This window comes from Stegodyphus dumicola, chromosome 8 (assembly GCF_044657685.1).
Source record: "Stegodyphus dumicola isolate Sdum_Otavi_A_Nest chromosome 8, ASM4465768v1".
Taxonomy (NCBI): domain Eukaryota; kingdom Metazoa; phylum Arthropoda; class Arachnida; order Araneae; family Eresidae; genus Stegodyphus; species Stegodyphus dumicola.
In genome coordinates, this window is record NC_140775.1 from 100,884,299 (window position 1) to 100,910,030 (window position 25,732).

The window sequence follows — 25,732 nt, forward strand, 5'->3', positions numbered from 1 at the left end:
TAAGTCAATTGCTCGCTCACTTAGCTGAAGTATTAGAATTATGTGTTGTAAATGAAGATATTTTCGCCAAAAGAAAGAAAAAGTTTAAGAAAGATTTTACCAAGCGTTTAGTTTCACACAATGGATTTTTTGAAATCTCTTATCTAAAAGCAAACGATCGAAAGTGGGAGAAATTTTGCAAAATTGAAAGCATAGAGTCTGTTATCCTCCGAAGATGAGATTATTCTGCAAAAAAGAAAACGCCTTTGATTAGTAATGAAAACATTATATGATCAAAATAATTAGTAATGAAGGAAAATGTTATGTAATATAAATATTTATTATTTTCGGTTTATTATAATTAAAATGAATATATTTCTGTCAGTTATATATATTTTCATTTTTTAACTTTTGGAACCTTATCCTGTTTTTTGTACTTGTCTGTGATTCTATAGCACGAATTTGCATAGTAGGCATACCTTTAGGAACATAAACGACAATTTTTCACGACTTACATTTATTAGATTTATGTTGTTATTCTATGTGTTCCTATTGTTGTATTTTGCTTAAAAATTCTGATAATTTTCTATATATTAGCAGTAACATGTGTAGTTCTTATCAAATAGCGGCAGTTGTTACAGTAACGCCAATTTACTCTTTCTTTTGTAGGTAAGCAATCTGATGTTTTTTTGCTGCTTGAATATGCAAAACGTTTCCAATTTATCCCATTAAGTAATGTATAACTATTATTTTGAAACAATTAATTCATTTGTAACAATTTGTTCATTGTTCAACAAAAAGATATTATGTAATATTTATATCTGATACTTGCGTTCAGTATGAGTTTTGTAAGAATATTTGTGTCAGTAACATAATGAAGATAGTATAGTTTTTTCCTTTTGAAACTTTGGAAGCTTAATTCTGATTTTGTTGCTAATAATTTGGCTCATAAAATACGAATTTGTCTATCACGGCATTTACAGGAATCTAATAATTATATGAGGCTACATTTATTCTGAAATGGAATTTAATTCACGAACTTTTTTATTTTAGTTTTCACAGATGCTCAACGTATCCACTTTTGCTATTATATTCCAATTATTTTATTGAAAATGACAAAGATAAATTACATTTGAAGCTTCTTATCTGATTAGGATTTAACAATGTATTTAAGTTAGTTTTCATTTTCTGGCCTTTTTTTAATTAATATTAATTGGTCTTCTGTCTTCTCTTAAGCATTGTTGCTCGCTGATAATAATAATAATAATAAAGACGATGAATTTAGTAAAAAACAAGGAGTACTTTATCGTAATTAAAATTTTATCTCTGAGTATTAAAATTTTAAATTCTTGAATGTATTTTGTATTTCATTCACTATTTAACGCTCCCAACGGTGTTCATTCCTAATTGTAGAAACAGCATTTCGCAATGCTCTTAACGCTTTTAGAATTAAAACGAAATGTGACAGCAAAGGAAAAAAATCTGATTAGTGCATTTTTTCCCTTTACTTTTAATGAGAGCTGCATCACGAATACGAAAATAATAAACGCATCTGAAAAGAAAAGCCAATTTCGCTCAGCTAGGAAAGAGCCTTTTAAAAACAATTTAAGCCCGGACGATGTTATTTCTGTCAACTCTAACCGTTTCACTTTATTCTGAATTGAGCCAATTAGCACAGCCTTTTCACCCCTCTGTTTTCATGGTTAGCTTGTCCGGAAACGACGGCAAGCGTTATTAAATTTCTCTCAGTGCGAAAAAGACAAATAAAAATTGGAAGAATTGCACGCAAAAGCAGGACTATTAAAAAAAAAAGAAAAAAAAAAAGTGCTCCGTAAACAATTTTTCCGGCACGTACGCCAGCATTATTAAGAAGCGAGTGGCAACAAGTGAGTGGCTAAATTGGAATTGTTTTCGCCTCTGAACGATGTGTTTAACAAGTGCCACGCTTCGATTGCGGCTGCTGCCACTTTTTAAACTGCAATTAACTCTTCCAGAGTTTGCAGTTCTCTCCTTTTGGTGTTTTCTAGCGTTATTTTTCAAACACTGAGCGCGATTATTTTGCATTTCTGCTTTTGTTGTTAGAGCTGCACCATTTATTTAAATTGATTCATAATTGAATTAGTAATAAAAACATTAAAACTGAATACATCATCATGTTTTTACTCAAGCATTGAAATATTAAACTATTTGCAATTATTTCATTCTTACTATTTATCAGAGACTAAGGAGAGAATATTTTTTGTCTTTTAAGAATACCTCTCATTTTCTGTCATTCTATTCGCATTTTACTATAGTTTTATTCGAGGTGCTTTTATCCAGGTAGCTCTAGAGTACGCTTCTTTCTATTTGGTCGACTTTCCTTTTTAACTTGTTCTACATGCAATCAAACAGGTCACTATATATATATACATATAGGTAATAGAGAATATATATATATTTAGATTTCTTAAATATTAAAAATTTCTAATTGTTTCAAAACCTAAACAGTCATTATATTGATATTTCATAAATAGTTTTACTTTAATGAACATTGTATTTTTAGGATATTTTTCCTTTAATATTCATACCTTTTCCCATGCACATATTTTCTGTATTTTGTTCCATTTATATAAAATTTAAAGATTTCTTATGTATATATAATTTTTGACGTATATAACCAAACACTGCATCAATGATGTATTTTTCGGTATTAAACTTTCATTCTGAAGAGTTTTCCGCAATCTAGTTTGTGTTATTGTTTTTATTCCTTACGATCTATAAATACATAAATACGTAAATCCATACTTATATCTATACAGGCTTAATAACGAAGAAGGTAGTGCCATTTTATACCTTTTTAATAATGAAATAATAAACATGAGGATGATATGTTCAGAATGAAAGGAAGTAAGATGAAATGTTCAGTCCATCATAAAAACAGAATAGCATCACGTCATCAAAGAAACGGTTACAGTCCTTTTGGTTCAATCACATCGAGCTGCATCATCGATGCTTCCGTCGTAGCATCCCAATCTTATCTGCCGGAATTCTCTCACGCGGAGTAAGACAAGATTTGTTTACGCAGCTTGCGGAACCTTTTAGCTGCTGCTGAAGTTGCCAGTTTGCTTTGTAGAAAAGAGCGGATGATCACACATATGTTAGCAAGCAAACTGTAACATGTGTTAGATACAAAATGCAAGATTTACAATACAAATTCATTAATGTAACAATTATGTGTCTTTCTACTCCTAATGCGTTTAAAAAAAGATGCATTTGACTTATATTTATCTTTCAATAATCTATTTTCATACCACGAAACCGCATTCGTTCAAAGAATTCAATTTTTCTATACTTTCCTCTCTATAAAACTGAATGCAGAGAAATTAGATGTTTAAAACGGCCCCAAATGTTTCCAGAAATCCGAAGAATAGAGCAAATTAACGTATTCAAGGAAGTACACTGCTCAAAAAAAAAAAAAAAAAAAAAAAAAAAAAAAAAAAAAAAAAATGGGACAGTGCTATATCTCCCGTTCTACTGGGCCGATTGACAAAATTCAAACTGCGTTTTTCATGTCTCGAAAGCGCGACTTAGGATATATATTAGATTTATATATAGCACTATTCTAACATAGGTATTTTGACACAAAATCGGACTTTTTCTGAAATAACATACCAATGTTTTTCCATATTTCGATTCTACTACTCAAATTATGCCAGAATACCAAGTTTTGTAAAAATCGTACGACTAGTTTTTAAAATATTAGCTCTCAAAATTTTAGCTCCTCAATGTTAATTGAATTTGGCAAATATTTATTAATATCTCTTTTTTTATTGAACTTTTTTGATTTTTTCTCTCACATTTCGAAATTTAGGTTCATTCCAAATAAAATTTACCCATTTTTTGTGTTTTATTTTTAAAATTTCTATTTTTAAATAATTTTTATAAATTTTTCGAAAAAAATTTTGAATTTTAACCTATAAAATTTTTACCATCATCATAAAGTAGGTGTATTTTTAAGCATATCTGCAAAAAATTAGAATTTTTTATTCAAAATTTTCTAAGATATACACGAATTTACATATTTTCGCGTTTTGAAATTTGGCATCTTTTTTTTGAGCGATAATAACGCCAAATGTGGTCTATGGATTTTTGTTAAACTGAATTGCCACAGCTATTATTAACCTTAAATTTCAAGTAAAATTGTACGAAGAATTAATTATATGAAATTTTTTCCCTCAATAAGGCGTAATAAATATTTATTAATACTATATGAAAAGCTATTTTTTAAATTATAGATGATATTATTCAAATTTTTAACAATTTTTTTAACTTTCTCTCTTTCTTCCTTTTTTTAAAAAAATAAGAGTGCATTTTTCTAAGAGATGTTAGAAATCTTTTCTTTTTACCTTCGGCGTTTTATCGTCTGCTACTTTACTTCGTTTCAATCGAATTGTCTAAAACTGAGAATTTTCGTTTAATGTTTATTTGAATTTTATGAAAATATTTTATGACATTAACTGCATAATTTATTTCTAAACAAACTGTTGCTTTTGAAGTGGCTGAAAGAGCGGCAGATACTATCATTCATATTTTTAAAGCACAGTATATTTTTATAGAAACATAAGATTTAGAATAATCATTTATATAAGTTAAATTATGATATAAACATACAATCCTCTAGAGACTGAATTAGTGGAAGTTCAATGGTTATGTAGAAATGATCTGCAGCTACTTAATGGCTGGATAAGTTAGCAACTTCTGTGGACAAGTAAGAATAATTATATAAACGACACACAACATTCTGGATTCAATTAAAAACGAGGATACGATGTTTATTAAATGAATTTAAGAAGTTTTAAAACATAAAAAATCAACTCATTTTTTATCCTGAAATGTATTTTTGTGCGTAGCATATTTTCATTATACCCTTAAAATTCTAATTTAGAATTTAATTGTCAAGAACTGAATCCTAATCATCAGTAATATAATAAGTAATTATTACGGTTATTAATAAATCCTTCTTATAAAGTAATTGCAAATATTTAAAAAAAACTTTCTGTCTGAATGCAAATATTTTTCTATGCAAAATTTTTAATTTTATATTAATCAAGATTGCACACGATATTATTTATTTGCACTTCAATTTTTACCGTCAGCTCTAGTAGAAGTTACAAATCAATTATATTTAATTACGGATTGGATTGGACTATTCAATTATGGCAAAGCACACGAGGGCTATCTGCCTAAAGGGAGGGATGCCTTTGTGGAGGAATTTCTAAGGTAAACTGGCTCGTATACACGTTACACATGGGGAAAACCACGAAAACGCCCATGCAGCCAGCCCGTTCGCGGGATTCGAACCTCAGACCGAACTACCAGTGCTCAGGTTCTTTACCGCTCGGCCGCTGGTGGGCTATTTAATTAAGGAATGACCATCTAAATTTAGAAACAGCGTACCGTAACAGCAATTTAATTATTGGCGCCGTATTTTTCATGTTACTCCCGATTGGCAAGCTACATGATTTTTAATGAGTATTCGGGTTTTGCTAGTAACTTCATTTCGAAATCGCGCTTAAACTAGGTTAGTTGGTTATTTGAACATAGAAAGAACATGGGAGCTATTTGGTTAAGATGCTTTCATAGAGAACCTTTGTAAAGAGAGCCTAAAAAACTACGAAAACCAACCATGCAAACCTGGGTTAGACTTCACAACAAACAATTAGTATTTAACAATCTTCAAATGCTAGGCAACTGATGAGGCTCCAATTAAATCTCCAATTTAATTTGTAAGTATTTAAAATATTGTTGTATACTTAGACACAAAAAGCAGAATTTAAGTTTTGTTAACTCGTTAGTAAATTACCAAGCCGTAGTGCAAATGAATATTCAATTTCTTTTGCAATAATTGTATTCACTTAATATTCTTGGAATATGAGCTAAAGAAGGAACGTTCTCGGAAGATTAAAGAAGTGTTTAAATCCAGTGATATAAGGTTTGTCTTACAAGCTCAGGATCACAACGATTCTGCAATTGCCCCAGTAGTTGACTTGTAAATGGCTGTGAATTAAGCAGATGACTTTTAATCTTACGTTTTCAGTCAGACAACGTATTCCAAATGTTTTGTATTGCATGATAATGCATCTTTTCATTATTCAATAACCAGTCGGAGAACCGCTTGTGTTCCGAAAATAAGTATGTGTAGTCAATCGTCCTACATGTTTTTCAAATTTGTCTTCTTGTGATTTTTTTTTCTTTCCCAAAAACTAAAGTTGCCTCTCAAAGGAAAGTTTTTGGATATTGAAGAGACAAAAGAAGTATGACATCTACTCTTAGAGGCATGTCAAAAACAGATCTCTACAAGCCTTCTCTTCCATTACATGTTGTGCAGTCAGACAAAACGTTGCATCAGCGTAAATTCTATAATTTATTTTTATTACACTCTGATTACTTTATTAACATACAGTGAATGTATAGTAAATCTTTTACTTCAGCTTAAGTAATTCGGAATTTTTGACGGAATTGTTGTCGGAACTAGGACTTAGAAGATAAGTCAAATTAAATATTTCGATAACCCAATAAATTCAAGGTCAAATTTCAATATTTTATTTTCGAAAGTTTCGTTTATGGTGATAATCTAAACAATTTGGCAGAAATGAAAAATGTGATACACTGACATGTCCGTAACATTCCTCCTGATATGCTAAGAGCTGCTGTTGAGAATGCAATAACAGGATTTAACTTGCTTTCGGAAAATGCTAAACGCTACATAATATGCTTCGTAGCACGTTTCGCAAAATATTAAACACATTTTAAACAGATGTTTTCGTGTCTTATTTCATTTAACAATATTGTATACAGTGCCATTTTTCCCCTGGTGGTGGGTTTTTTAACTCTTTTTTTTTTTTTTTTTTTTTCCCGCGGAAAATAAATTCCCATAACCTCCTTTACACGATTCTTAAGTTTGATAACATTTGGTCCGGTAGTTTTCCTTTTATGACCATTTCAAATTGGAACTTTAATTATAACCACCATGCAAATTAAACTTTAAAAGTTTGACAAGTTGGTTCAAGTCCCAGCTTTAAAAATATATGTATATAAATATAATCTTTTACATTAATCATCTTAGAAAGAATGTTTTAGGAAGCTAATCTTTATCTCGCGTTATAGAAAAATCTCGCGTGTATAAAAAAACATGATCTTTAATGTAATTTAGATTGTTTCAGCTGATATAAGAATCGGGTCACTCGGTGGTTCAGAATAAACCCTTCTGGACTGTTTTATTTCTTTGTCATTTAGCAAAAATATTTTAATTAAAATATTTATTCTTTGGACTTCGCTTTAAACTTAATTTATAGTTAAAATGACTAGAAAATGAAAAGCTGTTTTCAGCTGAATCGCAATTCATGTAATTGATATTTTAAAAAATTGACAAGAATGCAAAATTTATGGAAGTCTAGCAATCGAAAAATCTTAATTTTCTTGTGTGAGCACTGAAAATAACTGTAGAAGAAAAGAAGAAAGTTAGGGAGAAAAGTAAGCAAACATTTGCAGGGAAATTTGACTGTCAGACATACCAAGATGTTTCAAAACGTTGGACGCTTTTGAATATACTTTCAGGATACTTCAAAGAATTTAGGCGTTCAAAGAGAAAACACTTGAACGTGTACACCAGCAAATACCATCAATTGAGCTTGTGTTAGCAGAAAAGACAAAAACGATATCATTGCAGCTTAAATTGAAGAGCGACTGGTTTTAGTCTATATGGTTGTATAAATTTAAATTCGTTATAGAATATCATATCGTATCATAAATGGAGAATCCCATGATTTTCTCAGTCGAATTATTTGAAGATTCAGGACTTTATCCAGTATTGCATGTGGATGTCACCTAAAGGCGTTTTTTTTTTCTCTCCTGATGAAACAGCGGCCGAGCGGTAAAGTCGCTGAACACTGGTATTTCGGTCCGAGGTTCGAATCCCGCGAACGGGCTGGCTGCGTGCGCGTTTTCGTGGTTTTCCCCATGTGTAACGTGTATACGAGCCAGTTTTCCTGAGAAAGTCCTCCACGAAGGCATCCCTTCCCTTAGGCAGATAGCCCTAGTGTGCTTTGTCATAATTAAATAAACCAAAACCTCTTGATGAAACCAGTCTTTCCTTTCATCTCATACCTTCAAAATGTTTAGTCTTTAAAGACTGATAAAACTCTAACGAAATACTTCGTGAAGCACTCTCTAAGGGAAACCAGCTGTCATACACGGTACACATGAGAAAATCCACGAAAACGCCCATGCAACCAGCCCGTTTAGCGGGATTCGAACCCCGGAGTGAACTACCAGTGTTCAGCGACTTTACCGCTTGGCTGTTTGTTGGCCTTTATGAAATGGAAGGCGATAACTTTATTTAAAATAATTGTCAGAAGTACCAAAATGTTTCGAAAAGTTGGATGCTTTAATATACTTGCAGAATGCCTAAAGAAAAAGAGTAAGAATAAAGTAGAATGCCTGAAGAAAAAGAGAAGAAAAAATAAATTTTTGCGTAAAATTTAGTATTTGATTTTTTTTTTTTTTTTAATTTGAAACCTTTTAATCTTATGATATTTTATTCTTGCGATTTCAAAAATAAAATATTTGACTAAAATATGAATAACATTTTAAGAAACCAAATGTAGGATAAAATTGTGTAAAGCAATGGGCACAATGATAAAACTGTTTTAAGCAGTGTATGCAAATCATCCTAAGTTAAAATGTCGTTTATACATCTCTCTTATTTATATATCTCTTTTCTGAACGGAACATTGAAAGGCGTGTTAACTTTGCTTTACTGTATTTTCTCTTTTAATATATGCAGTTTTCAAACGCATCGTAGTCTGGGTTACAAAGTATTCCTCCGAAAGAAACGCAATTCAAATAAATAAAATCAAATTCTGGAAAATGTATATTAATAAATATATTTCAAATGCTCAATTCGAAGGAATAAACAGAAAATTTTAAAATAATTATCTGAAGAGACAATGCAACACAAACAATTAAAATAAAAGTATAAGAATTTAAAAATTACCTAAAATAATAACTATGACAAAAAATATATATAAAGAAAACTATTTGAAAAAAAAAAAATAAATAAACACTGCACCTTTATTTACGCAGTTCGAATAGGTAAATAGAAATTTTTAAAGCAGTTATTTGAAAAAAATATGCAACTTAAACAATTAAAATGAAATTCGAAAAAGAAAAAATTACTTAAAATAATAAGTTATAATTAAAAATATAATATAAAGAATATTATTTGGAAAAAAGGAACGATGGTGACTTTTTTTCCTCTCACGGGAAAGGAAACTAGGTTGCGATATATTAAGAAGTTCGCCAAGTGAACTATTCTTGGCGCAAACTGACAAAAAAGTGCCACCATAAATTTGTGAATTTCTCTTTAAATTTCGCTCCAAATTTTACAAAATTTCATATTTAGGCGTAATTTGAGTCGTAGAATCGAAATATGTAAAAAAAATGGTATGTTATTTCAGAAGAAGCCGATTTTGTGTCAAAATACCTATGTTAGAATAGTACTATATATAAATCTAATACATATCCTAAGTCGCGCTTTCGAGACATGAAGAACGCAATTTGAATTTTGTCAATCGGCCCAGTAGATCGGGAGATATAGGACTGTCCCATTTTTTTTTTAGCATTGTACATTGTTTAAAATTTTCATTTTCTTATTTCCTATAATAGCTGAATAATTTCTTTCTTAAATTATATAAATTCTTTATAAAATTGACAACAATCAAATATTGCTTCTTGTTTAAAATGTTTTTTTCTCAGATTTGTTCTAAATTCAACGTATAAAAAACTAAATGTTTTAGCGCATCAAAATATGGAAGAAAACTACAATCTAAAGTTTCAAGATAATTGCAGTTTAACATCTCAAAGAAAGTTTACAAGTAAAAATTTAAAAAAAAAATTAAAAAAATTATGAAAATAACTCTCTGCTAGTTACATAGCATATTATGGCTATAGAGATGTCTTTTATTAATTACAATAAAGATGCAAATCTCCACAAAAATTATCAGTTTATATATAATAAATTAAACATCTTTTAATTTACATAAAGTAAACACATTACTAAAAGAAATAGAACAGAGGTTTTGTAGAGTCACTAAGTTTATTTCGGAGCAGAAAATATAAAAAATCAATAATGCCCTTGTAGGGACTTGCACTTAAAACCTCCCGATGGTAACCAGTCATGCTTCCAAGTAAACCACGAAGGCTTGCGATAAGGAAGAGAAATACGGAGTTCTTTATAATTTAAACTATTAATAAACGCGTTTATTACAACCTTTGATTTTTTCTTCTTTTTTTGCTTAAAACAACAAACAGAATCCATGCTATTATCTGTTAGCTGCAAACATCCAAAATACAATCGGCTTACTATTCGTTTATTGGTGAATAAAACGTGTCTTCAGTGCTTATCAGCGGAATGGAAACAGTGTGTAAAGTCGAGGGACTTCCTTCTCCCTTTGGGATGAAACGCTCAAGCTGAGTTTATAATACTTTCTTTAAATTTTCTAAAGATGGATAGTTGCTCGAGAACTTCACTTTATTGCCCTTCTATTTTGCAGCTTTATAGATTTTCTAGGCAACTCTACATAGGCGAGAATTCATTTAATTTAAAATGACTCCCTAATCTGCAATAATGTAAATAAGATAATTAAAATGCTACTTTAGATCTTTATGATATCTACCGTTTAAATAGATGGCTATGAACGAGTCAAGAGGTTTTACTTCTATGAAACTGCTAATCTTGTATTAAGCTAACCTTCTTAGCACATTATCTTGTATTTTCTATATTACAACATACAATGTGTAATTCAGTGATTCAGAACATTTTCCATTTGGCGGCACGATTAACACCTATGATTTTATAATACGTAGGCATTGTAAATTACCATTATTACAATAAATATTTACTGTATTGGGTGCATAACAGAATCTGAAGACTTGATCTTTGGTCTTTGATAGCACGCGAACCACTGTCCGTTCATCCTATTCAGCTCTTGGCAACTGAATAATCGGCTAGGTGTGATTTGCAGGGTTTACTCTACTGTAGCATAAATATGAACTGATTTTCCTTCAGAAAATCCAGGCCCATCAGCGGTTAAGTCGTAAAGTCGCTGAAAACTTATAGTTAAACCTGAGTTCGATTCCAGGTGATCGGCTGGCTGCATGGACGTTTTTGTGGTTTTACCCATGTGGATACCAACCAGTTTTCTTTGGAAAGTCTTCAACGAAGGCATTCCTTCCTTAAATCATTTAGCCCTTGCATGTTTTGCCATAATCAAATAAACGAAACTTTTACCAGGTCCTTCGTCAAGGCATCCCTCCTATTGCACGAGTCTCACTCGAGATCTTTTCCATAACTCAACGGTCCCTTTCTGAGTGCATCTAACAACAGGACACTAAACGTGGTAATCTGTAGTTAGACAAGTGATTTATTAGACTGTAACGATTCTGTTATGAAAACAATATTTCTATGTCGTCCAGTACATTTCATTCAAACTTATGCTCTACGTGACTCTAATGGTCAGAAACTAAGCAATACAATTTTTTCATATAGTTTTCAACTTCTTAAATGAGTACATATTAGCATTTTATAAACCGAAATTATTGAAATCTAAGTAAATTAATAGCTCTTGAAGATAATTTTCATGTTGATGTATCAAGCAACGTCTTGATAAACCGCATCAAGCAGAATTCAGATTAGTTAGAGAGTTCAAGAATTAGTATAATATTCAAGATACTCACTAATAATAAAAATTCAGAATTACTTTATCGTTACTATTACAGATCTTCAGATAAGTATGCCATAAATCGAAAAACGAATCACTAAATTAATGTATCAGGTTTGTAGATTTAGTAATTTTCTTTAAAATTTTCATAGTATCTGAAAAATACTTTAAAGGATTTTCAAAATCAAAATTTTTAAAAATGCTAATACAGCGCCAAGTAGAGCTAGAGAGTTCTCTTTGATACTTAATATTTTAAAGTGCGTATTCTTATTTTCTCAAAGGGCGAATATAGGTGATTTACTTAAAATAAATCTGTTATTCCAAAACGACCATTCGAAAATGCAGAGTGAAATTATCGGATGTCTATCCTTGATACATTCTTACGGATACCCATTCCCTTACTGTCACTCTTAAGCTATATGGATGATGGAATGGCTCATATGGTTGGTTTTAGGTATCAGATTTCCTTTGCTCGATAGATGACCTTTTATTACGCTTCTTAGTGAATAGGATATGTTTATGGACTTGCATTAATTTGATTGCCATTTGCAAGCGACGAAGATGATCCAGAAGCTCTCAGATAGTTTAATGAAACTCTCGTTTCTCCCAAGCAATCTTTTAGAGACCAAGAGGAGACATTTCATATTTATTTTATCTAAAAATGCATCCTAATTTAAAATAATTAAACTTCTTGAATTAAATATTAATCATTTTATTTGCTTAGTTGTTTAGTTCACTCACTATTAGGCTTTTCAAAGCAGGAAAAATAAGCGATGCCTCACACAGATTCGAAATCCGAACCTTTCGATTGATACCTGGATGTGTTACCAATTACAGCAGGAAGATACGCAGCGAGGAAAAGAAAATTTCTTATGTGCTCCCCGCTTAGGGAGGCTATGAGGAAAGAAACCCAGTCATCAAATTCAGGCGAGGACGAATTATCGTTCCCCATATTTTTAGAAGAGAGCCACTAAAAGTATGTTAGGCTTTCCGAAGCAGAAATATGCAGAAGCTTATGCGATAATATGCGATAGCTTAGCCAGGATTCAAACTTCAGATTTTCGGATTGCTAGTTTGCCATGCTATCAATTACAATACGAGAGCCCGAAGCGATCAAGAAGAAAATTCCTTATGTAATGACAAAGAAAAGAAGGAGATAATTTATGAGTTCAATTTCATTTGCTATTTCGACTCATGTTTATTATTATTATCATGCAGATATTTTCCAGCCATGTACAGCACATTTTGAATTTATTTTGACTTATTGTTAAATAGAAATAAAATGTGTATTGAGATGAAAAGAATGAATATTTTCTTTTTGTAGTTTCTCAAAGTGGAAAAGAATGGCTTACTACAAGTAGATGTTAGATGTATTTCTGTTATATGCATACATAGCCCACCGGTGACCAAACGGATAAGATCACAGAACAATGGTCGTTCGATTTAGAATCATAGCCCGGTGAACGGGTTCACAGCGTAGAAGATGTCTTTGTTTTCTTATTTTTAATGTGAATCTGAACAGTTTTCCTTACAAAGTCCTCCACGTAGGCATCTCTTATCTTAGTCTTAATTAATTAACCTAAACCTAATTCAACCTTTATGTGTGTGTGTATGTGTATGTATATACACTCATCAAAATTGAAATTGCAACACCATGAAAGAATGCGCGTATCGATGTGAACATAACAGGATCGGTAGGTGTCAGAAACATATGCAAATGATTAAATTCGCGTACGCATCTGGGCACAAGATACCCAGTTTCTGGCTGTAAAAGCTAGTAGCTGGCTGGATCTGTAGATGCTGACAATGACAGATTGTTGTAACGGAACTGCCGGAGAATAGTAAAAAATGCCTCCAAGCATCAGCAAGCTGAATACCAGCAGTTATCAGTTGAGGAACGAGAATGTATCATAGAACTGCAGGAGCTCAGTTTGTCGATGCGCGCAATTGCCAATCGTGTCGGATGGGACGTTAAGTACATTTCAGAGATGTATGGCACAATGGACGCAGGACCATTTGAGAACATGGCAAAGAGGCAGTGGATCATCTAGGTGCACACTAGATCTCACTGATAAGACAAATTCGGCGAATTATACGTGGGTACCTTTTTGTTACGGTGGATAAAATTCCAACCTACTTGCCATTATTAAAAGGGTCATCTGGCTCCTGCCAAACCATCCGTAACAGGTTGTATGAGGCAGGGGTGCGCGCGCAGCGGCCAGGCATTGGGGTTCCCTTAACTACTCCACACAGGGCAGCCCGTCTGGCTTGGAACCAACGTAATTGTCAATGCAGGAACGAATGGCATCCCGTATTGCTTTCAGACGAATCCCGATTTTGTTTATGGAAGAAGGACGGTCATGGACATGGTTGACAGCTTCCCGGAGAATGTTTCTTGCCAGCCCGTATCGTCGATTGTCACACCGACCCCAGGCTTCATGGTTTGTTGTGGTATCATGTTCGGACAGCGGATAACCCCTGTGCACATTACCAGCAATTTAACATCCGGCCGGTAAACACAAGTTTTTACGCCTGTGGCTCGGCCACTTGTACTCCTGACACGTTATTCCAGCAGGACAATGCCCACCTCTTGTCACAAGTCACACTCTGAAGAGACTCAATGCAACTGACATCCTTCCCTGGTCGGCAGCCTCATCCTATCTCACTCCCATCGAGCATGTGTGAGCTGCCATCGGATGTGTGGTGCACAGGGTACCGCAGGCGTATACCATAGAGAAACCGAAAGCTGTAACGGAATTGGCTTGACAACAAATATCTCAAGAAACCAATTAATAGCTTCATGATATTGGCTACGCGCATTCTTTCATGGTATTGCAATTTTACTTTTGGCAAGTATATTAACTTGGGTCTTAGAAGGACCATTTTGAGGCGTAATTATTATGTTTCTTACAATTCTTCTTTCTTAAAAGTTTATATTCTTCATGCTCTTAGGTATCTCCCTTAAAATTATCTAATTTTTGACTAATAACTTTTTAGTTATTCATTTTAATTGTACATTTGCCTAACTAGGCTTTCTTGTATAGTTTTTACTTGCTTAAATAGTAAGTTTTACATTTACAATTTTCGCGTCAGGAAAAGAAACAAAACCATTGAGACTTATTATCTTAAGATAATTTAATTTAATTGTTCTATTAATGAAATTCCGCTTTCAGTCTCAATGATCTTTGTTTGACAAAACGCGCTAACGGTATTAGCTGAATTCGAGTTTTGAGACGCTTTTCCCTTGATAAGTCCAGATGAAACCTCGGATTGGACTAATTTACCATTTATTGCAATTCTGTGTACATTTTTTCTGTGTATTTGAAATGTTTTTAAATATTTGCGTTCAACATTTAAAAATTTAAATTTTGATTTAAAATGTAATAGTTTTTTCTCATCACTCTTTTATTTTTAAATTATCTCGTTTTGTAATTTTTAAATTAAGTTTTTACGCGATAACTTTGACTTCTTTAGTATTGCATAAGTGTTTTTACATGGTGTAAATATTTTACTCAGGAACTACAGTATCAAATGCGCTTTTAAGCAATAGCTATTGAAATTACTTCTTCTTTACAATTATGTATATGCATATTTTTTTTAAATTTTTATATCAAATTTTTATTTTTATTTTATTTTTACATATGTTGGATTTTTTTACATGTTTTTGGACTCGGTTTATGAAAATTTAAATATTTTAATTAAATTTTTAAGCTTTTTAACTTTTTAATGCTTTTATTTTTTAACCCGGCTTAATTGTTTTCGAAATTTGCGTTTAGTTTGTTTTTCCAATTTTAAATTTAAAAAATTGGGTCTGTTTTTAAGTGTTGGATTGTTATTTTTGCAAGCTTTGTTTTTGGACTCGATCTGCTCAGTTTTTTTTTTTTTTTTTTTTTTTTTTAATTTGTGTATCATTTCGCATTTGTTTTTAAAAATTTGCCTGGTTTTGAGGCTACAAATTTTGCACTGCTTACTTTGGCTCTAAGGGTTTGGCCTGATAAAGATACCGATTATATTGATCGTTTTTCTACGGATATTTTTAAAGTTTTAGTTTTAATTTGTGTCTTTGTCAGCTGAGAAACAGGACGTTTTATTTATTTACTTCTCTTACTGCATCAACTTTCTGATTAGGATGCCGCAAAAGATGTAAATACCATTTTTAATCTTTGGTTTTGTCATGTTTTGCCTACTTATTTCGTGAGGTTTGCTACTGTTCCTCTGTTTTTAACTTTTTGCATGTGGTTTATTCCGAACTGAGTATTCAGTTAAAAAAAATAAGTACGTTTAAATGAATTTATTCCGAACTGAAATTCATTTAAACGTACTTATTTTTTTATTTTGCATTATATGTTTATATATATATATGTGTGTGTGTGTGTGTGTGTGGTGTGTAAGGTAAAATTGTAATTTTAATTTGTAATAGCTCCCTAAGTCTCCTCTTTCATTTCTTCTCTTTTTATCTGAAAAATAAAATGTTTGTAATAAAGCTTTTCGGACATGCATCATTTCGAAATTAATCCCTTAAATTCTAAAGACGTGCATAATTAAGTAGCAGTAAAAGTGAAAGTAACATCTTTTATCCAATTACAAATAAATCGAAATTTTAGCCAAACCAACAGTAATGAAGCGGTACCATGCCCTTTTGCCTAAAAATATAGTTATTTAACCATTATTAATTATTTAATATTCTTTTCTGAGTTTTTCGTTTTTCTATTAACATAACGCTTCTTTCTTTCTCTCCAGTTATACTAAAGGATTCATTTTAGTTTTTAACACGTTATTGTAAGTTAATTGACTTTCTTATCAAGCCTGATTTCATTTTCCAGCCAGAACGCAAATTTCCAGCACGCGTGATATTCAAATTAGATAGAAAGATAGAATTATTTAAAGGAAGGTTTTGGAGGTTGAAATCAGCGTGTTCTGTCTGCTTGAAGGCCACGTTGCTAACTTTAATTCTCTAGTGATTCGAAATGTGCTGCGTTGAGTTATTCTTGACATTAGGCTTGTTTACTCCAACTTTGGAGCCAGCTTACGCGATAGTTAAACTGCGACTGTCTGTATTTTCATCAATTTTAAGTTTATCGATTACCTTTTAAGCCAAAAGTTTTGGCTTCTAAAAGCAAGAACTGGTATCGACTGTTAAACTTTATTTGAATTAATAAAGGATTCCATACATCCTTCTTATGATTTCATAATACTTTAAATGACTCGATGATAATTCACTAAACAGTCTTTTCAACGTCGCATGTATTTTATGTTAGCAAAGAATACACATTACAATATGTGAAACCTGTTTGTGAAAGTGTTTTAGTTGGCATCTTGCATTCTTTCAGCTGATATATGTGCTTACTTCACCAATTGTAATACCAAAAATAAAGAGCTTTATCAATCGGCTATTACTGAAACTTCATTGTGTGAAGCCATCCAGATCTATCCTTGTCTTGTTCAATGTCAGACCCAAATTTTCAACACATATGTGTGTGTGTTTCCTCACATGCAAGTAGAGCTGTACCGAGGATTTTTCAGCGCCCTGGAAAAACTAAAGATCTCGCCCCCCCCCTTCCTGTTTGCCAAGAGTGGAAAACATTTCATTCTAAAAATTCGTAACATCAGTTTGGCCCCCACTGGAAGCAGAGCCCGCGGACAAATTCTTCCCTTGCCCCCCTGTAGATACACCACTACATGTATGTCTCTGCACTTTAATTAACGATATTTTACATTAATTTATACACACTTTACAAGAATAAAAAATGTTGATAAATACTAAAATTTGAATAAAAGTAGCTTTTGCTTCCTTGCTCGTTGTAAAGGAAGTACTGTAATCGCATTTTCAGTTTCAGATTTCAACAGAAAAATCTCTTTTGATCATTCCTGAATCTATTTTGACAATTTTATGCTTGACATCTGTACGTACGGACAGTACGAATTGTAAAATGGATTCAAAACCGATTTTTTTTCCTTGACAACTGTTCATACATATGTAAGTATGTATCTCTCAAAACTCAAAAATGATTAGCCGTAGAGCGTTGAAATTTTGTATACGGGACTGCTTTTTGCTTTGCTTTGACATCAAAGAGGACCACTCTCCTGATGTTTCCTATAAAAAGTCTTTCAGTGTTTAGTCATCCTGATAGATACGAAATGTGTAGCGACATTAGGTACTTTTTTGGAAACGGGCAAGATGAAAAATATGCAACGCCTTCGCCGGGAATCGAACCTCGGGCCTCTTAATTACGCGTAGAGCGTGCAGGCCACTACACCTTGAAGGGTCGCTAAAAAGGCGGGAGAAATACCTTATAAATGAAACTAGCTAGACCCCTCAAAGAGAAAGGATAACAGTTCAGATGGCATTTATTACAATTTCAGAAATATATGCATTCATATATTATATACATCATATATACGTAATTGCATAGCTTTAAATCCATGCTACATAAGTTTATGATTCTAACCATGATACGTATGTCCAGAATAATCATAAGCTCCTCATATATCCTAGATACATAGGTCGATTATATATAAGTCCACGATAATATTCATACATAAACCATAAAACCTAAAATATCCTTGTATCATAAATTCTGATACATTTTAGAGCTCAATCTAAGGTGTTGCCTTTTCCATTCTACTATATTTCCATATTATAGCGTCTGTTAACCGAGGCATACTGAGCTGCATAATAGTCAATAATTTCATTTAGTTCTCTTTTAAGTTTGCCACTTTAAATGAGTTTGTCTGCCCATTGTTGCCAAAATTTGTCTGTCGGTGATCAAAGATGACTATTGGTTGATAACCTGCAGTTGAATACAAAATGATCGGGGTCGCCGACCTTACCACACTGAGAGTTTTCTAAATCTCCTAGCTGATTTTTTTAAAAAATAATTTGGAAATGGCCATTGACCAGCAAAGAATTGTGTTGCAAGGCTATTATACGCTTAAGTTGTAAGTTCACCTTCTGGGAAAACCTATGAGTTTGTCTTCCCGTTGCTATGTTATTCTATCTGTATTGCCATCCCTGTGTTATTTTATTTTTTGCTTTGTTCTTTAGCAGTGGAATAGGAGATGTTTCTAATTAGTTTACTAATAAGTTTTCTCTCTAAGTTTACATAATTTGCTTCCAATTCAGCCAACTGATCTGCCGTCTCAGTTTCTTGTAATCCTGTGTGCGATTGAACTGAGAAAAGTATTTGATATATTTATTTTGATGAAGCCTTAGCGAAATTTTGCTATTATTTTAAAGTTGTTGGCCTTTACTTTTCAGTCCCTTAATGGTTTCTAAGCTAGATGCAGAATCACTGTAAATCATAACTTTTTTTAATGTTATTACTTGCATAGCTAATTGCTGCTGAGCTCGAAAAATTGTTACTTTCATTTAGCCTTCTGTTCCAACTATATATTACTTCTTTCTTTTCCAATGAGCAGAATGCATTGCCTATGCCTTTTTCAGTTTTCGATCCATCTGTATATACAACAAGACATTATTTCTCTTTTGGGTAGTATACTGCATTTTAATATCATTTGAAAAGTCAGTAGTCGCTGGGTGACTTAATGATGTTACATTACAGGTATCATTATCCTTGAGGATCAAATTAAGATCCCATTGGACCGTATCCGTATTAAAATTTCTTATCGTAGCTATTTCGGCCTCCCTCTCAAAAACTAATCTATAGGAGGCAGCCCAGCCACACTTGAAATGCCGATGTTGATGACTTTCTCTACCCTTTACTACGCAGTTAGTAGCTATTTATATTAGGTAGGTGGCTATGTACAACTAAGCTACGCTTGGTTAATTTTAGGTTTTAGTTCCCTTTGCAAGCAGCGTTATGTAACTTTCAAAAATCTCGAATTTGGGAGAAAAAATCAACTTAGGGGGAGAACATCAAATTTAGAATAGTCAATCAATCTCAATTAACGCCAATTTTTCTTAAAGTAGCCATTGTTTTATTATATCTCAAATATATATATTATATGTATATAATTAAAGTAAAAAGAACAAACGATAAAAGACCTATGTGGTCATTATGTATGATTAGCATATTGCTTGCAATTAGTATTGAATTTTATTTGTAAATATTCAAGTGTTTATATTGTTTATTTTATTTTTATTACACATTTCGTTACACCTTATTTTACTTATGCTAATATTTTCACGGAACCACAGTATCTAAGCAACATTTTAGCGTACGAACTAGGAATTTTCCTTTAACTTATATATAATGTGTTAATGTAAGCGGACACGTCGGAAAATTGGAACAGAGAATTGAGACTAAAGTTTTTGACATAGTATTTAATTCATTGAAAGATTTGTCGCGTACAGTTTCAGCGAAACGCGTGATGGAGTTAGCTTAGTTCGAAATTCAATGAAAAAATTTCCCCTGACGTGCCAAAATGAACTTCGAATTGGGCTAATAAGCCATTTACCGCTTCTTAATTTTTATTTTATTTTTATTTTTACCTCGATCAATTGATTAGTACTTTTACTATGTTTTAAATATACTTAATTAGTTTAACATATAGCTTACTATTTTAGTTAATTTTTACTTGTATATATTCAAATGTTGTATATTTCTCTTTTAACACATTTCATTGCAACTAAATTTGCTTATATTGAAGTTTTCGCGGAGCCACAGTTTTTTAGCAACTTTTTTAGCGTGCTTACTAAAATTTATCTTCTAATTTCCTTAATTTTGCAGCACAACACGCAAAATTTTTGACCACATAGGTCTTTTATCGTTTGTTCTTTCTACTTTACTTTAAATTATATATATATATATACGTAAGAAGATGGCTTGGAGTAAGCTGCAAATGGTTGACGATGGTTTTCTGCATTATATCCTGGAGAGACTTTACTCCGTAGTTAGAAAGATGATACTCGAAGGAAAGATTTGTAGACAGACGTAGCCGAATTGAGTATAACCTTTATTGTTGGATACGAACTAATTATCAAAAAATATATTTTTCATCACACATGATCACGGGCGCAATAAAAAAAAACAATTTTATACAGAGTATCACATTTTAGATAATGGCTTAGTTAGCAGCAAGACAAGGGAAACGGAACGAAGTAGTATCTTGACTGCAGGAGAGCTGAAGCTAAAAGTGTGCAATTATCCAATATAAAGGCTTATCAAGAGAAGGTTTTGGTTTAGGTTAGAAAGGTTTCAGTTCTCGAAACTGTGAGCTTCCAACGTTCCGAATTAGTTACATCATCAGCATTACGCAAGCCATGCAAGATTGGATTTATCTAGAAATGTCACAGTCCAGTAAAGTTATTACACGATTTTTATAATACAGATGGGGAATTAAAGGTTACCACTAGTTTAAATTATAATTTTGATTTGCATTTGTTTTGAGTCTTTAAAGGAGATTTAGGTTTCTGGATATTTTCTGAGGTAAGCAGCTTTGTTCTCCCTTTCTTGTAGTCAACGGCAGGAATAATGCATTAAAATGTGTCTCTCTAGTCTCACGGTATCACGATTATCGTGGTACGTAATCTCCAAACTCTAACTTACTTCTGCAGATTCAGTTCCTTCTTGGCTAATGATATGAGCTCGAAGACGTTTATTGCAGGAGCTAAGGCAACAGCATCAGCGTACTGATCATAAATTTCCAGGACTGATTTTGAAGGTTTAAATGCAGAACTTCTTTCTTCAGCTGCAAAAATGCAAATGAAGAAATAGAAAACTATGCTTAGGCGATAGCAATGAAAAAAAGGAAGTTAAGCTGCCTTAGAGCCATCTATTGTTGAAAAATGTAAACAATTATGAAATAGTTTCCTCAAAAGACTTCCTTCCCTTTTTTGTTTGTTTATTAGCCATTATACTTAGAAAACTGAGTACTGATATAATGAACTCAGAAAAGACTGAAAAAAATGTAAAAATATATGCCAACACTGAATACTGCATGGGGAACTCTAAACATATGTTATTATGCAACTTTTGAAAATTTTGTGATTTTGCTGTTGAAGTGTGTAGAGACATTAGGTTATTTCGAAGCAGGAGACATGAAAAATGAGCAATTCCCTCACCGGGACTCGAACCACGGGCCTTTCGAATACGCGCCGAGTGTGCTGACCACTACACCACGAATGTTGCATGCTAAGAAGGCGGAAGAAATACCTTATACACTCCTCCTTTTAAAGGACGACTGGGCATTAGAGGACACAATCGCCAAATCCTGGTGGTGGAGAATCGTCATCCACTATTTTTTTTTAGTTCGGGGGCCACTGTAGAGACATTGGAATTTTTTATGCTGAGAGACGTGAAAAACAAGCAATGCCATCGCCGGGACTCGAACCTCTGACGTTTCGAATACGCGCCGAGCGTGCTGACCATTACACGACTAAGCCATGCTAAGAAGGCAGGAGAAGTACCTTATAAGTGTATGTGGCGTAAGTTCGAAGAAAACGAAGCTTAGTAATAAAAGTATAAAAAAAAGAAAGAAAGAAAGAAATGGACATACAGGAAATGGAAATAAATACTTAACAGGAGAGAGTCAAGAGCAGACTTGTAGACTGCGAGCTCAGCGAGAGCGCAAAAAACTTTAACAAATCCTTTGGGGTGACCTTTAAAAATCTGAAACATTTCAATGTTTTATTCTTTTTAATGGAGAATTTTTTCAAATAGCTTAACTTTTACCTGTGCTTGTGTAATTTAATAATTTGATTATTATTAGAGTAATAACTCGACGATATTCATTACGTCTGATCTCCATTTTGTTCGTTGTTTTGAATTTTGTTTTTTAAATATACTGAACGATCTCATGGCAACCACTTCCCTAAGGCGATCACTTTTCCTGTGACCAGTATTTTTCAGAACATAAATAAAGATCAATACTGAGCATCATCTCTCTCAAACGACTATATAAGACTCACCTTGGAGAAGAAAGGTTCACTATATTATGTTTTTATTGTACATTATTAACCAAGCAAAAAATTCCAACGTAACAGATTCCCAATTTTAATCTTAATTTGTATTTCTGTTGTACAATGTGTTAATAGATCTTTATAGCTGTTGCCCGCATTACTTGCTGCCCGTATTGCTTACTTTATTACTTGCTGCCATCACCACCTTTGGTGGTGATGGCAGTGAAAGGAGTTTTTATTATCCGTATATTCTCTCATCTGTTCTAAGACTAACAGATAAAAGAAATTCCTTATACACTCTTTTGCAAAAAAATCGAAACGCCAAGGACTTTTGCTAGCTTGACGAAAATTGGTAGGCAAAAACATCTTGATCGAACATGCAAATGATCAAAGTTTTAAAGCAAATGAGCGGGAACTGCGATCATAGCGCGCATTTCTAGTGAGCAATTCGCAAAGTATAAAACCAGTAACAGAGGCGAAAAATTTATCTTTTTTTGTTGCTGCCATTATAATTCCGTAAAGAAGCAACTAAAGATGCCATTACGATGATATCGAAGACCTTAAAGACAACTAAACAACTTCGAACGTGGTCGCATTGTAGGTTTGCGTGAAGCTGGGTGGTCATACCGAGCAATAAACCGCTACCTGCAGCGTACAGACACTGCTGTGCAATGATGTTGGCAGCAATGGTTACTACAAGGAAATTGCCGACGAAATGAAGGCTCTGGAAGAACAAGGATCACAAATGCGAGGCATGACAGGATCATTGTTCGCCAGGCCCGAACCGTCCCAACGGTATCATTGTCGGCTATTCAACGCTCTACAGCCATGTCTATACCTCCTGTGGTACCGTCCACCATCTCACGGTACTTGTCTGAGGTGGGGTTACGCTCACAGAGGATTTTGAGACATTTCACTTTGACCCCACAACATCGGCGGAGTCGTCTGGAGTGGAGTCGCAGCCGAATCCTCATGGCTGCCATCAGACTGGCATCGTATAGTGTTCAGCGATGAATCCCGCTTCATTCTTAAAGCAGGCCCACCAGCGGCCGAGCGGTAAAGTCGCTGAACACTGGTAGTTCGGTCCGAGGTTCGAATCCCGCGAACGGGCTGGCTGCATGGGTGTTTTCGTGGTTTTCCCCATGTGTAACGTGTATACGAGCCAGTTTCCCTTAGAAAGTCCTCAACGAAGGCATCCCTCCCCTTAGGCAGATAGCCCCAGTGTGCTTTGCCGTAATTAAATACACCACACACCACCACACCATTCTTAAAGCAGATGTGTAGAGAGGACGAGGCCAACGGTCTCAATCAGCCTTTGTTTTACAAAGGCATATAGCCATAACCCCTGGTGTGATGGTGTGGGGCGCTGTTTGTTATTATAGCAGGTCATCTTTAGTCATCCTCGGTATATCTGTAACAGCTCAACGATATGTTGATACCATCCTGCGGCTGGTTGCATTACTATTCATGGCACGTTATCCTGAGGTCATTTTCCAGCAAGATAATGCCAGGCCACATACCGCTCGCTTTTCTCTGGACTGTCTCCGTGCGGTTGATACTCTTCGTTGGCCAGCAAAGTCACTAGACCTTTCACCAATCGAGCATGTCTGCGACATGGTGAGCCGCTAGATTCGGGCACCACAAAATATCGTAGATCTCGAGCGACAACTGATAAATGCCTGGCAGAATGTGTCGAGGATGACATTACCACTCCTTGTCTCGACCAATTCAAGCATGCATTGCCGCCAGGGGTGGTTCGACCAACTACTAATTTGAACACTCATTGGGTCACTATGAGTTCTTAACAGGTACAATGACCTTGATTTTTCACACAAACCTTCCACATCTCTTCATTAAAAGAAGTGCTTATTACCCTGTCTTCTTCTTCCAGGCAAGTGTCTCTATACTGGGTACGTAGTCATCAAGGTACCCAAGGTAACGAAAGGGCCGACTCTTTAGCTAAAGAAGCCACAAGTCACCCCTTCATAGACTCAGAGATACCACTTTCCATAGTCGCTGCCAAACACAAGATCTTCTGCGCCTTCATGTCCATCTAGCAAGCTCACTGGGACGACTCGGGAAAAAAAAAAAAAAAAAAAAAAACTCTTGTCGACACACCTACTCCATCTTTTCCCTCCACCTACTCCATCTTCAGCCTTTTGGTTTCCACCAAAAGGCTGAAAACAGATTTCTAACTACAACAAGCTTTCACAAATCACGAAAGATTTCCCGCGTACTTCAGCAGGTTCTGCCATCAAAACGTAAAATGCGTCTGCGGTGCTTCAGCTTCTTCAGCAGACTTTTCACATTACATCCACGACTCTCCACTCACTTCTCCCATCAGAGCCTTCCTTCCTCAGCTTCAGGGATCACATAGCCTCAAAGATCTTCTTCAGGATTACTACGGACAGCGAGGCGTCAGAACTATTATAGAGTATGTGCATTCTAAGAGAAACATAATCATAGCAGATAACCAGGTCTAAGCACCTGACGAAATGTAAAGGCAGCAAGCCACAACTCATGTATATATGTAAATATCTCTAAGCTACCTAACCCTTTTTGCTAATTTTACACTAACATTCCCAAAAAATTGTAAGTTGGAGCACCCAACAAAAGTAATAACTATTGTTAAATCTGTTTATCTATAATAAGTTTGAAAAGATAAACAACCAAAGTAAGTTGCTGTAGCAACGATCAGAATAACATGATTGACCTGTAGTGCCCATTGAGGGGTGAAGCAGGCGGAATAATAATAAATAAATAAATAACCATTTTATTATCTGTGTATGAGCTATACACATATTCAATTTCATCAAAAACAACCACTTTCTTCATGGTGCTTCGATTTTTTTGCAAAAGAGTGTATGTCGTTGCAATAAAAATTTACAACGAATTGAAGTTACTTTATAATTGTTGCTTTTAAAAATATCGAAGTTGTAAGAATTCTGTTTCGCCCGTTGTCCAAAAATTTCATCTTTTGTGAATTTATCTGCTACGATCAGCTTCAAATGTAAAAATGTATATATTTCTAAGGACTTCACAAAAGATTTTTCCTTTTGCTTCAGTTGTCTACATTTAGTTTCATAAAGTTAACTAGTAAATTTTGAACGACGGCGTTTGTTATGTTCTCGAT

General features: G+C 33.7%; 1 protein-coding gene across 2 annotated transcripts in view; it reads left to right on the plus strand.

Annotated features, from left to right (window-relative positions):
- Positions 1 to 25,732, plus strand: part of LOC118192690 (protein O-linked-mannose beta-1,2-N-acetylglucosaminyltransferase 1-like) — a 438,475-nt gene that overhangs the window by 176,651 nt on the left and 236,092 nt on the right. The window lies entirely within an intron of this gene.